This window comes from Pteropus alecto, unplaced genomic scaffold (assembly GCF_000325575.1).
Source record: "Pteropus alecto unplaced genomic scaffold, ASM32557v1 scaffold87, whole genome shotgun sequence".
Classification (NCBI taxonomy): domain Eukaryota; kingdom Metazoa; phylum Chordata; class Mammalia; order Chiroptera; family Pteropodidae; genus Pteropus; species Pteropus alecto.
In genome coordinates this window covers 1847407-1862357 of record NW_006443225.1, presented here as the reverse complement: position 1 = coordinate 1862357, position 14951 = coordinate 1847407, and the positions used below count along the sequence as shown (strand labels likewise).

Here is a 14951-nt window from a genome sequence, read left to right as displayed (position 1 = left end):
GTCAGGATGACATGAGGTGTGGAATATAGTGGCTGCTCAAAAAAACCTGCCCCCTCCGCTGCACCGCCCACCACTCTCTGTCCTCAGTATGGAATCTCCTCAGGGAGACCGGACTCACCTGCATTACAATCCCGCCCCGCCAAGCCCCCAGTCTTTCTTTGTTTTTGACCTGATATCAGTTCAGCTTTAATGTAGAAGTGGAATGTTCTATGCACTTGGGCTGGTGCTTTATCGGTCTCCTGTACTGTAGCCCCTGTTGACATCTATATTTTTCTCTTTCCTATTTACATGAGTAAGAGTCTAGTTCTGCCTAAGGGTCTTAGTTATTAATTCATTAAGAAAAAAAAAAACTACCTTTTGTCAACAGAGCAATCTGGAGAGTCCACTGATATGAGGAGGCTGAATTTCCCAAACCACCAGTACCTCGCACACCACACCGCTGGAAAGGTTGCCTCAGATTAAATATGTCACTGATTGCCACTGCAGGGGTTTGAATCGTTCACATTTCTCTTTTTTAAATTTTATCTTAATAGCACACACATCTCTGTAGGTCAGACTGTTATAAGAGATGCTGTGATAAAAGCAATATGTGTATAATGAAAATAGTTCTCAAGTTATTTTATGGTCCCTTTTTTTTTTTTTTAAATAATGTAGCTCTTTTATTCTATGCTGTGTTGTTTGGAAGTTGGATTGTACCTGTGCCTCACTGCAAAGTTCTTATTTAGAAAAGAAGCTATATAACCACTAAAAGAAGAAAATTTAATTATTCAGCTCAGAATTCCTGAATTTTAATATAACTTTGTTAAGATGTCACTTCACTTGGTTAAAATAAAGGTGATTAGATTTTCTCACTTCTGAACAATGCAGTTAAAAAAAATCTATGATACTTTTTTAAATGGACATATTTCTTTTTAAAAAAAACTCTAGTGTTTGAGAAAAAATAGATTGTAAACTTCCTTATTTAATTTTTCCTTATTTATTAAATTTTAATATAAAGCATTGTGATTACCTTTAAAGCCAAATAGAATAGGAGTTTACAATACAGGCCTAATATTATGAAACATTCTCCTAAAACATAACCATGTGTACTAATAGTATTACCAGCCAAGGCTTCTTGAATGGGCGTGTCCTGTCAGGCCCTGGTATGAGCATAAGGGATTAAAGCCTGGCAGCCTCACAGCCAGGCTATGGTGGGCACAGGGCAATGAACAGCTTTCCCACTGGATTGGCAGCACCAGGCTTCAGAGGTGGGCGTGCTGAAGCAAGCCAAGCGGGACCCGGCATCCAGCCTGCCTCTGGACCACGGTCCTCGCCCTCCCCAACCTCCGCCATTGCTAGGGCTTGTGAAAACCCAGTCTTCCAGAGATGACAGGGAAGAAACGAAAGCCTCCAGCCCATCTTGATCCCACTAGCTCTTTGTTCTCCTGCCTCCTTGACTGAGCTTTTGGTCTCCTTTTGGTCAGCTTCATTCACTGACTTCACCTCTTCTCACTCCTCAAACATTCCTTGTTCCTAAGAGTGCAGTCCCAGGCCAGCTCCCCATTTGATGGCCTAATTCTGAGAGATCTTGTTCTCTACCAGAGTTTCACTTGCTGCCTAAAGTTCATGCTTTTCCTATTTTATTCTCCCTCAGAGCCCTCTTAAGAGCTCCAGAGTATCTATCCTATGTCAAAACCCACCAGAGACACAGGAAACCCAACACATCCCAAATGGGACCCAATATTCTCCCCCTCCAAACCTGCTCCTTCCCAGCTCGGGTGGTGGCACTTCATTCAAGATGAGAGAGATGCCATCCAACACCTTTGTAGCCACCCCCAAAGTGCAAGTATCCACTTCTGCTGAACAGGCCATGAGGACTGACCACCTAGGAGCACCCTGACTTCTGATGGGCTTCTCGTCTGCTAAGCACACCCATCCTCAGTCCTCACTCCTCATCACTGTCAGGGTGCTCCCTCTAAATGTCATCGTGTTCTCTCTCTGCGTAACGTATTCCAAGGGCTCTCTATAGCTGTGGATAAAGTCCATCTCCTGACCACAGTAGACATGTCCGTGACCATCTTTCTCTCCTCAGATGCTCCACTTAGATCACGCCTTGTTCTCCCCTCCAGTCATACTGGGCGACTTAAATTCCCTGAACTTGCCTGCTCCCTCTTACCTCCGGAACTTTCACTTTCTGTTCCCTCTGCCCAGAACACCTTTGTCCATTCAGGTTGGGCACTTCCTCTTCCAGCAAAATTTCTCAAATCCCCATTTCCCAAGTCCAAGCCTGGATGAGGCGTCTTTCTGGAATGCTCCACTCTTGTGCTCACCCAGGTTAAAGCTATGATCGTACAACACGTAATAGAGTTCACTGTCATTTTCCTCCCTTAGATTGTGGTGAAAATCAGACTTGAATCCTCATCTGCTTGGTTTCTGTTTTTGTTCTTTCCCCTGGACCTGTCTTTCACCAGAGCATTTGCACATTTCCTAGAAGCCAGGCGAGTCTGTATCATTTCTCATTTCTTCTGTATCTTCTGAACGTGAGTAATGAAGTGTGTTCATTTGTTTCTAGCATACTCTCAAATAATGTGGCATAGTTATTAAAAGAGCGTGTATTTAGTATTTTTTAAAATCTGACAAATAGAAACAAAAAACTCATTCATAATTCTAGCGAAAGTTTTTAAATATTTTGTGATTTCATAGGGCTCAAATAACTAATTATATTATTTAAATTGTAAATTTCTTTTATTTTTATTGTGGCTCTAAGTATAGTTATGAGTAGTCTGTTCAATATTTTTGCCTGTTTATCTGAGTTGATGTCTTTTCTGTTAATTATCAGTCCAAAGTTAAAGAAAAGGCAGATTTGGGGTCTTCCCTTAGCTGCGTGCATAGCCCCTTCCATAGCTAATGCAAAGAAGCCCATTTCATTAGATGCAAAGACACCATCAGAAAGCAACCCACTTCTAGGCATCTGGGGAGTAGCAAAGAGGTCTTCCCACTCCACCCACTGCTGGCTTTTGTGTTTCAAGGTTTTCGCGCAACCTAGATTAAAAGAATGTAGAGTAAATCCTCACAAACCGGAGAATGGCATTCGAATAAAAGTCAAACATTCATAATGAGAAAAAAATATATTTTTACCTATTATAACTTACTCTTGCTTTAAAAAGAAAAAAAATCTTGGCTTGTTTCTTTACGTAATGTTGTAATAAATCATATAATATTGTATACTTTTTGTCTAATTAGACTATGAGATCTTTTATATTTAAATCAGAAAATGTGATTTCATTAAAAGGAAGAGATTTCTAAATAATTTCATTCGGGTAAATAAGAGAAGAAAATATGCACGCTAACTCTTAGGATGACAGTGTGATACTCTGTTTAACTAAGAGCTGGCTAAGCATATATTTATAGAAACTCTTTCGGGCAGGTTAATATTGTGAAACTTCCCTCATTTTGCAAGAGTCCAGAGTGAAAAGTGAAATGGTGAACAGCTTCAGAATCAGAAAGGTCAACTTTTTTTAAAAAAACTTTTTTTGGTAGTAACACATAACGTAGTTATCCTCTCAGCTTTTTTAAAGCGTACAGTTCAGTAGTGTTAAGTATATTCATATCGTTGTGCAACAGATCCTAGAAACTTTTTTATCTTGAAAAAGTGAAACTCTGGATCCAGTAAACAACTCCCCATTTCCCCTCCCCACAGCCCCTGGCAACCACCATTCTACTTTTTGATTCTATGAGTTTGACTCCTTAGATACTTCATATGAGTGGAATCATGCAGTGTATGTTCTTCTGGGATTGGCTTATTTCTCTTATCGTAATGCCCTCGATAAGCAAGAGGTAGGTTCACCTACATTATAGCACATGACAGGATTTCTTTCTTTTCTAAGGCTGCATGGTTGCATGGATATATCACATTTTGGTGGAAAGGCACCAAGAATACTTAGGGAAGGCTTCCTGCAAGAGATGCTGCCTAAACAGTTACAAAAATGGGAGTTAGTAGGATAAGGGCAGACTCAAGGCACTTATCCAAATAATCTGGGAATGGTATGTGAATATTTCCTAAGTCAACAGTTTCTAAGCTTTTCCTTGGCAAGTAGGCCAAGCCTAATTTACAAAACAGATCAAACGTGCAGTTTCTTCTATTGGGAAAGGACAGAGGCAGAAGCCTCGGTCTTTCCTCTTATACCTCCCTCCTCTCATTGACTGAAGTACGTGGTGACTCTCATGACCATACAAGGGTAGTGAGTACTGACTGGAAGTGGGGCACAAGGGGCTTCTTCGGTGCCAGTAACGCTGTGTTTCTTGATCAGGGCACTGGTTACACAGGTGAGTTCAATTTGATTAAATACATCATGCTATACCTTGAGGACATTATACTTAGTGCCAGACACAAGGACAAATATTGTATGACTCCACTTATATGACTTATACCTAGAGTAGTCAAATTCAGGGACAGAAAGTAGAATGGTAGCTGTCCAGGCCTAGGGGGAGTGGAGTGAGGAGTTATCATTTAACGAGCCTGGGGTTTTGTTATGGGAAGATGAAAAACTTCTGAATGTGGCTGATGGTGCAGATTGCACAACAACGTGAATGTACTTACTGCCATTGAACTGTAGACCCCAAAATGGTTAAAACGATAAATTATGTATACCTTACTACAATTTTGTTTCAAAGAGAAAAAGATAATCAAGCTGTATATTTATGATTTGTACTCTTTTCTATATGTAAAAGTTTTTTTTAAACCTAGCAAAATCATAGTTTTCATCATTACTCTCTGGAAACTTTTGAAGCATGGTGTTTTTCCATTAGTTGGATTAGAAAATATTTCTATTTCATAAGGGGCTAAAGGATAGTTCCTACTTTTTCATCTTGCCTATAAAATCAAAAAACCCAAGATTTGACAACCTTAGTGACTCCCTCTGACCGCTATTTCCTGAAATTTGTCAGTGGCAATTTCTACTTGTATTTAGATTTCCCTCTCCCCAAATGGTTTGTGCTGGCAGGCATGCCCTCCAGTGATGAGGAGACTTGGTTCTCATCCAGGTTTCCTTTCAGTGAGGGGACCCTGAGGTTAGACTGTCACCTAGTGATGTCCAGGGCCAAGCTTTCAAAGATTCTGTGATTATCAGGAAACCTTCAGCTGAGTGATTTTTTCTAACTTCCCTGTCAGCAGAAATAATCCTCTTGAAATAAATTGTGTACTTTGGGCATGGAAATCAAGGGAAAATGTTAGAAGATATTTATTTAAGATATTACTGCTGATTTATCTTTATAATTTACTTAAGAAAACATTCATGAGCCACTTCTTGAAAAGAAAAATCACTTACTCTTGAACAATGTAAGTTTTGATGAAGGTTCATAATTGTGTAACACACTAATTGTAGAAAATTACTTATTTAGATAAAACATTTGCTACAGTTATGATCTGAAAGGACACTATCCAAACAGGTTTTAATTTGAGAAGATTGTGTATGTGTGTGTTCTTAATTCTCTTTGCTGATAAAAATAAGAAAAAATTAATTGTAAGTTGTTTACAACTTTATTTATTAAATGTTGACTTAGCCATTTCTTAATCGTGTGAGTCAAAAAGTAGCCAGGAAGTTAGAAATTCAGACTGTAAAAGATGAACTTCTTTTGTAGTCTGTATTCAGTAAAATCATATTTTGTGGTTTTTTAATTTTAGATTTAATTTTTATGATATTCCAAAATATCTGCCATGTTGATATAGCAGCATATGCGCTTTCTGATTTTTAATGTTAAAATGAATTCACAGACTATTTCTGTGTTTATATGTGTCCTGAAACCAGAAAAACTATTCAGATATACAAGATTACCTGCTAAAGCTACATTTTTACATGGCATGTAAATTTACTAATTTCTTTATTTTTAAGTTCAATTTGACCATTGCATTGAGAAGATCTACATTGATTCTGCATCTAATTGAATACACCTAAATGATGTGTAAAAAGCTTGTTTTAGCCAAATAATTTTTGTGTATATCAAGAATTAAAGTCTCCTGACTTTCTTGGCTGTATCATTAATAATAATTCAATCATAGTTCTATTTAACATTTATTGAGTATTTCCTATTTTCCAGGCACTCTTCTGCATTTTACATTTATAATCTCATTTAATCTTCATGTTAGCCCTTTGGGCTAATAATACTATTATTAACCCCAATTTATAGATGAAGAAAGCACAGAGAATTTAAGTAACACAGAGCCAATGTGTGACAAACCTAACATGCTAAACGGATCTGATTCAGGTCTCTCCTTAATTCCACGATAGCTACATAAGAGGCAGATAACACCAACAGTAGTTGAAAACCTGCAGGACCTATGAAATAGGACATTTTCATTTTTCTGGTCTCCCGTGCTGTGACAGTTCCACATCTGGCCAATAGCATATTCACAGTCTTTTTGATACAAAGCCTATGAAACCACTGAATGGTCAATGGCTTGAAGACGGACGTCAAAGGCTCCCCACCCCACATTCTCCATCGCTCCATTTGAGGGGCTTCCGTGGGCAAGTTTCCACCAGCCACACAGAGAGCCCTGGGCCCCACCCAGAGAGATGAGAGAGTCTGGCCAAGAAAATCTGGCACAAACTGGAGTCTACCCAATTCTCAATGAAAAATAACTTTGAAGCTGAACTTTAATCTTTCACCACTTCAGAGGAGTAGAATTTAGATAGAACATCTCAGGATTTCCTGACGTTACCATTTACTCTGAAGGAGAATGCTCTGTGGTGCAGCTAAAAGGACCAACCATCTTTAATTAAACGCTTGAACTTTCTTGGCTTTTGAAAATTTGCTGGCGGGAAATATCTAAAGACTCTAAAGTTTAGTTTAGAGCCTAACCTAATATCACCATCTAAATCTGTGGAAGATTCTGGCAAATAGCTAAAGCCAGGATGAACAAGGTAATGCCTGCCTCCTAGCTTTAGAAGAATAAGTGGTATAATGAATACGTGTGAAAGGCTGAGCACAGTGTTGCTTTAAACCTTCTATAAGAGAACCCATCTGTTCAAGAACGCCTTTAAAAAGTATTTAGTGAGAAATGAGGATTATAAAGCTTTTTTGTAAAGCTTTTCCCACTAGAGTCCTAACTTTATTATTAGTTTTTGGTTTGCTTGTTTTACTCTATAGGTTCTATCTATGTATATTAAAACAACAGGTCAACATTCACCTGAGAAACTCAGCTGAAAAAGACATTATTCCAATTTTAGAGCTCTCACAATTCAAATTAAAACTTCTACTTAGTCACCTTTTGAAATAAACTCTAGTAAGGAAAAAAGAAACCTTTTTTTGCCATTGAAAGTTTCTTCTTTGCGAAAATATTATATAACATTGATTTAAGTATAATTTTAATGGGCTATTTACAATACAGGCTATCTGCTGAATTTCACTGTACTAAAAATGTCAAAACAGAAACACCATAGTGGTCTTATTTATTTAATCTTTGCCTTGAAAGTGGGGTTAATTTTGAAAGCCTAACAAACAAAGTTATATATGTATTACAAATGTAGTCTAGAAAAGATTAACTTTTAAAACATCAACTCCTAAAAGACTAGAGAGTTGCATTGAACTACATGAGAAAATATTGAAGGAACTGGAATTATTAGCAACAAGACTAAGTGAAGACTGAGAAACAAGAATGGGAATGGACTTTTAGGCTAAAGAATTTGTAAATTGCTTATACTAATAAATTCTAAAACTTTATGTTAATCGATAGCAAAATTTCACATTGCAGACTTAAAATATGCTCCATTCTAAATACCGTCTACATAATCAGTAATGTAACACAATCAACTAAATCTGTGCAAAAGAACTATACAAACATTCTGTACAGTTATTAATATTGTCTTATTTATATGGAGGCCTCCAGGCTATCAATACAGAAGAACATAGTATTGCCACAATTTTTTTCACACTGTTACAAATAACAAAACAGCACCAGCAGCTTATCGCTCCTTCACAGGCTTCCAAAGTTTGACAAGTAGTAAGGCCACAGTTTAATATAGTGTTGAAATTCAATTTCATATCCATCTAAATATCTACAATTTAAATGTCAAACAGTACTAAGTATTAGCAAAGGTGTCCTACAATGAGGTTTCTAAATCACTGTTCCTAAGAAAGAAAAATAACTCGACAACATCTAATACCTGAAGGTATGCATTCAGACCCCAGGAATACCTAGGTATTCTACTCTAAGGCATTTTACCCAATTAACACTTGAAAACATGCCTCAGGAGACACAGACAAGAATGGTCATGGTGGCATTGTTTGTCAGAGCCAAATACTGGAAATAGACCAAATTTCCATTGCCCAGAGAATGGATCAATAACTTAACACAATAATTATACTGTTGAATACTATTACATAAGTTGAAATTAATGTACCAGTGTTCTATGTTTCTAATTGGATAATTTTCTTTTATGCAAGTTTATTAACTTAAAAAATTTCAGAAGATTATGTACAGCAAAGAATACCATTAAGAAGGTAAAAAGACAGCCCATATGGGAGAAAATATTTGCAAATCATATATATGATAATGGAATTATATCCAGTACAAAGAGTTTTTATATGTCTATAATAAAAAGACAAGTAATTCAATTTAAGAACTGAACAAAGGATCTGAACAGACATTTCTCCAGAAAATATGCACAAATAGCTAACAAGCGCATGAAAAGATGTTTGGCATCGTTAGTCATGAGGGAAATGCAAATCAAAATCACAGTGAGATACCTCTTCACACCTACTAAGATGGTTGTAATTAAAAAGTCAGACAATAACAAATGTTGACAAAGATGCAGAGAAATGGGAACTCTCCTACACTGCTGGTGAGAAGGTAAAATGGTGCAGGTTCTTTGAGAAACAGTCCAGCAATTCCTCAAAAAGTTAAAATAGTTTACCATATGACTCAGCGATTCCACTCTGGAATGTACACACACCCCCTCCCCTCACCCCATGAAAGGAAACGTATTCACACAAAAACTTGTACAGAAAATTTTTAACAGCATTATTCACAATAGCCAAAAAGTAGGGGGGGAGGGGAATAAATATCCATCAATAGATGAATAAATAAGTAAATAATAAAATGTGATACTTTCATACAATGGGGTATTAGACAACAAAAAAGAATGAAGTACCAATGTATGCTACAACGTACTAAACCATAAAAATGCTGTGTCAAGTGAACGAAGTCAGACACAAAAGGTCACGTATTGTATGATTCCATTTACATGAAATGACCAGAAAAGATAAATCCATAGAAACAGAAAACAGATTAGCAGTTGTCTAGGTCTGGGAGGTTGCAGGGTGAGTGGGAGGAAGGGGCGTGACTGCTATCTGGCACAGGTTTTTCTTGGAGGAGTGTAATGAAAATGTTCTAAAATTACTTGTGATGATGATGGCGCAATTTTTAATTAAAATATATTATTAAATTTTTATTAAAATATATTAAAAATGATTGAATTGTACTTCAAATAGATGAAGTGTAGGTATGTGAACTATATCTCAATAGAAGTTATCCAAAAAGTTATATGCATTGTAATACCAGTTTTATTCAAATTTTAAAACATGCAAAATAGTATTCCTGTTGTGCATACAAACACATTTGGAAACAAGCAGTCAAGGGTGGTATTCAAAATATTGAAAAAGTCATACTGACTCATCGGAATAGATGCCAGCCTTTACACTGCAGTGAGTGTTTGAAGAACATCCGTCCTGCAGGCAGGGGAAAGATAAACGCCAAAGTTCAGACAGCAATTACCTCCGCGCAGGGAGAGGGGAAGGACGTCAGCGAGGGGACTCAGCGGTCCTCGACGGTTTCTTTAAAAGAAGGAAATATCACAAAATGTTCAGGTTTCATCAAAGTTGTCTGGTGAGTACATAAGCATTTATTGTGTGACTCCCTATATTTTTCTTTGTGCCTGAAATATTACACAGTTTGAAAAGTTCTACATTTCTAAGTCTGTCTCATTAAAGGCCTTGACAAATGCCTTCGATCTGGGCTGTCTGTTGCGAGAGGTTAAACATTTGCCAGCACGCTGCTTAGCCCAGGCCGAAAAAGCCTGCCCACCGCCACAAAGGCAAAGACCAGAGGGATCTTCATGCACAACCTTTCTAGGTATACTCGAGGTAAACCAAGAGCCCCATTATTTGGAGTCGTTGTCGCCCAGTCCTACTGAAAAGTTTGCCCTGAAGTAGCAGGACTTGCCATTGAGCACGAAGCGAAGGGTTCGCCTTCACCGTGCCACACCCCCAACCACGCCTCCAAATCCCGCAATCCAGCCTGGTCCAACACTCCTTAAGCAGCACAGCCCGTAGCAAAGTCCAAGGTCTGCCAAAAACTCCCTGACCCGGAAGCAGAAGGTTTAAGAGCATTTCTGGTAACTACTGGATTAAACCCCCGATTTCTGGGAGCAGTCTGCTAAAAGTTAACTTCGTGGCATAGGCATGTAGTTTGAAAGACTCTGTCAGATTTTAATAACATAATCACAATATTCCAAAGCCAAGAACACCAAACAAATTTAAAAAAGAAGAAGAACCTAGTCTTTCTTGTCCTTTTCGACACATTGCTTATTACCGGGGTTTAACAGCTTTTTAAATTTCTTTAAGGTATTCCAAAGGCTGTATTTGAGAGTACATTAACAGTTTATACCGAATTCAAAATATATTGAAAGTAATTACTACATGTTAAAAGCAAGCTCCCCGCATCACATTCACCCAGATTCCCCCCAACCCCACCCCTTTGTCACAGTCTCTTTGCTCTCCTTGTACAGAAAGAGTCCAGAGATTAAAAGTAGGTATGAGAATGAGATGATGGGCCAGCAGTAATAATAAATCATGTTGTGGGTGGTTGGTCAGATTACTTTAAAGACATTTCTGTGTTCCCCTACTATAAGAAGCTCCTACATTACATAAACTGTTTTGAGAGTTAATCCCTTTCCTCATGTGACTCATGGTCTTGTAAATCCTTCCAGAGGGGATAAAAATACAATGGATTACGGCATTGCAGCGTCTGCAATTCCCAAGGAAGAAGTGGCTTTAGACATTTATATTCCCAGCTTGGCAACTGAGGGCCAGTAAGTGTGTCCGAAAGCAGTTGGAAATCGGACAGTTTGTGCTGCAATGCAAGGACAGGAAGCATTGCGAGTTTCTGCAGCCGTGGTTGGCTTGAGATAATACCATTGTATAACCAGGCGCAGCGACCGCTCCCACCGCTGAGAGCCGGGCCTGGCGTCTGGCTCCTTGGCTGCAGGCCAGGCTGAGGTCCTACCGTCTGAAGGCAGGGTGTGTGTCCCCTCCCAGGCGGTCCACACACACAGTGCCGGCCACACCTCACCTTCCAGAGGAAATCTGGCCAGAGAGCCAGACTTCATGACTTCTCCTTTATGAGTCTCACCCACCCCCAGCCCTCGCCCGGACTTTTGTTTCCACTTGGGTGCAGTGGTGGTATTCACTCCGCGCTCAGATCCGGATTTAAAGTCCCAGGCAGTAAACGAGCTGATGACAGGGTTATTGGAAAGATACTGTATCTCGCCGTGCCTAGCTGCCTCCACCGACAGCGTTGGGCCCTCGCTCTTCAGAAAAGCCCTAGCTCTCATCACTTCTGCAAACCGCCCTTCCCACAGAGCTCTTCCATCAGGCAAGAGCACTTACCAAGGACTATTTTAGACGGATTTAGCAGCAATATTGTTTGATTTTAACTGGACATTGTTCTAAACACACAAAAGAGTTCAAGGATGTGGTGTCGGGTTTTGTTCTTCTCCCCCCTCTCCTCCCCTCCCGGAGCTGTCAGGTTTCTCTGGGAAAATGGGATGAAAATGTTTGAGGACATTTCCACAATAAAACACTCTAAAATATTTTTTAAAGATTTCCTTTCTAGTCATGTCAAGATTATAACTCAAATCTGCAGAAGTCAGGAAATTCCAAATTTATGTTGATACTTTCCCCCTTAAAACCTTCACCAGATGATAAACAGTGTAAAACTTCAGTTCCAATTCAAAAGTTCCAAATATGACACTGATCGCCAGATTCTTCTAGTGAAAAGGTGCTTCGGTGTGAGAAAGGGTGGCCTTTTAGGAAGCAAATATAAGCTTTTAGGCCAATCATTTTTCTATGTGATTTCTTAGTACAGAAGACCAAAAAGTCATTTCAGATAGGTCGGCTTCTAGATTTAATTTTTACAATGGAAAAGAATTATATTTAATGATGGAAGCAAACGAAAAAGTGGTGGAATTTATACATGAGATCAGCAGTGCCCAAGGTGAGAATGAGTACATGGCATCAACCGGGGGACTTTTCTGCACACCCTTCATCAGTTCACTCTCAAAGCTTCCACCGGCCCCCAGTAGAGCCCTCATGGGCAGTGGCCTTGCTCCACAGGAGGACAGGCTCAGCTCTCATTGCTCCCAGCAGCTCCCACCGCTGCCGGCTGTGAGCTGTGAGACAAGACCCAATTATTTGGCAGGTCTCAGAGCCAGTTTCCTCATCTATAAAATGGAGGGTGGTCCTAGTGTGTACGTCGTGGGTTATTTGAGATTAAATGAAATAATTCATGTTAGCATAAGAAACTTCTTCCAAAAAGTTCATCATAAACACTAGTGAAAATACTGATCATCCAGGTAATAGTATTTGTGGCATTAAGGAAAATAAGTATTGTCAGCTTGAGTTGTCAGAAAAGTATATTCGACTATGCTTTAGATAGGAGCAGTAAGAACCTGATGAAAAGAAAATGTTAGGGATAAATTTTACAAGGAAAATGGAATGTACTTTTCACAGACATTTCTTGGGCCATAGAAATGACTAATTATAATGACAGAAAGAGACAGTGACAAAAGCAGAACATTTTCTCTCCAGGGTCTGAAAGACACATCGGGCTTCGAATAGAGAAAACAGGAACAGTGCGAGATTTGCACGTCATAATCAAAAAACCAAAACACGAAAAGAGACGGGCCTTGTAGGAGACACAGAAAGTAGCAGGGTAAAGGTCCACAGATTATAGAAAATCCACGAGGAAGACCAGTGAAACGGGGCCAGCGGAGAAGGCAAGCAGAGGAGTGGGAGAAGCAGGGTCTCGCTCCTCTTCACACACCTTTGTAAACCTGTAATTACCTGGCCAAAGGCCTGGGACTGGGGAGAAGGGAGACGAGCTCCAACAGGACAGTGCCAAGTGTTGACACCACATGTGTCTAACTGATGTGGTCAGATGGATGACCCAGGAAAATTAAGTCACTTTTTCAGACTGTAGTATGGTAAGGAAATCTTGGAGGACTGAAAAAAGGCAAATTTGTTGTATCTCGTGTTAAAACAGAAAAAATAAAAGGCTCCTATGGTTCTGGTCATTGAATGGATAGATGAGCTTAATTTTCATATCTGTAAGGATATTATATTTAAAAGCCATCTATCAGTAAGGAACCAAGATGACTGTGGGAAGAGGAAACCATTCCAGACCAATTTCATTTCCGTCTATGATAGACAGTGAGACCATGTAATAAAGGCAGAACAATGGATGTGAAATCTGAGGAAACGTGTGCCACCATCTGCTCATAGGACAGGGCTGGCCGTGTGGGAGCAGGGACCGGCCAGCGCCAGGCGGCCTTCCTCCTCGGTTTTCCCAGTCCCTGGTCCCTTCTTCTGAACCACCTGCCAGCTGGGGCTGCTTCTCCCTGAGTTTCATTTGCCTCGTGCTGTTTGCTTTTAGATTTGTTTCCAGCCCACATTTGTTGTTTTCTGGGTTTAAGTGGCAGTAAAGATTCTGTGGAGAAATGAGGGTAGGATTTGGAGTCAGAACAATAATGGATCCCTGGCCCCGTCATTTACTTCTCGTGTGGACTTAGGTGGGTCACTAACCCTTTCTGACTGAGATAGCTTCTCTTATCCAATGCGCGCAATCAAAATACCATTCTTTCATGATGCTCATGAGGATTAAGAACAAGGACAGCTGTAATGCCTGGTTCAGTAAGTGTTTTATTCTTTCCTAACTTTTGATCTCACATCTTTTCTAGCTCTGGACTTTATCTGGTAAGTTGGTGCTTCCAAAAAGAGTGTAATAATTTACTTTGTTATGTGTCTGATTCTCTCCGTAAGACCCCACCATGCCCTTATTTTAGTTTGGACTGGGAAGCAAACCACAGCCCTGAGGTCCGGGAATGTTAGCAAAAAGAAGTGTCTCCATCACTCAGCCAGCCACCCACTGCAGGGTCCTTTCTTCCCTTCCTCTCTACGTTCTTCATCTCCTTTCTTCTTCTTTTTCTTTTCTTTTTTGTTTCTAGGCCTTGATGTTGACAATGAAGAAATTCATGGAGTCTACAGATCAGTACCTGAAACCAAGGTTATTTCAAGACTAATCTGGTGGGGATCAAATGACAACAATATTTCGACACCAATTTGGATAAAATTGGAATCCCCAAAAGATAAAGCCTCTCTCCCTCTCTGCTATTCTCTGCTATTGCAGCAAGGAGAAGCCCAGCCCCTGTGCCCCTTGGCGTCTGACCCCAGGCTGACTTGGCCACACGTCACCACTTGCCTCCTTAATGCTGATACACCTGAATGTCCACAGGGCCGGTAAATATTTGCCTGTGCAGGAGGGAGGAAATGGCAGTTTCTGCACAAGGTAGGTGATGAGGCAGCTCATCTTTCTGTGTCAATAGTGTGAAACAAACAATGGTGATGTGCAACGATGGCGCACTATCTTTTAGGTTCAGAGAAGGGAGCTACCGATGGCCATGACCTCCAGACTCCATCTCTGTGCCTTTCAGAGCAGCCAGCTCAGAGCAGGCTGCTTTCTGCCCTGGCTGTCAGCAATTTACTTCGTTATGCTGCTCTCCATGCGCTAGAGGAGCTGACCCGGGGATTGCTGCAGGGGCTTTTCAGTTTTCTCCAAAGGGTTTAAGAATTAAATGGGTCAATTGCTTTCTCATTATTCTCAGTCTACTCGTTGCTTCCGTCTGGCAACTCTCTGCTAA

At 39.9% G+C, this 14951-nt stretch overlaps 1 long non-coding RNA gene across 1 annotated transcript; it reads left to right on the top strand.

The window, feature by feature from the left end:
• The first annotated feature begins 2382 nt into the window (after nt 1-2382).
• LOC112472595 lies at nt 2383-14660 on the top strand. The gene is made up of 3 exons (XR_003043703.1): nt 2383-2519; nt 14259-14337; nt 14441-14660. It is a non-coding gene; the product is annotated as an uncharacterized LOC112472595 (long non-coding RNA).
• The last annotated feature ends 291 nt before the right edge of the window (nt 14661-14951 follow it).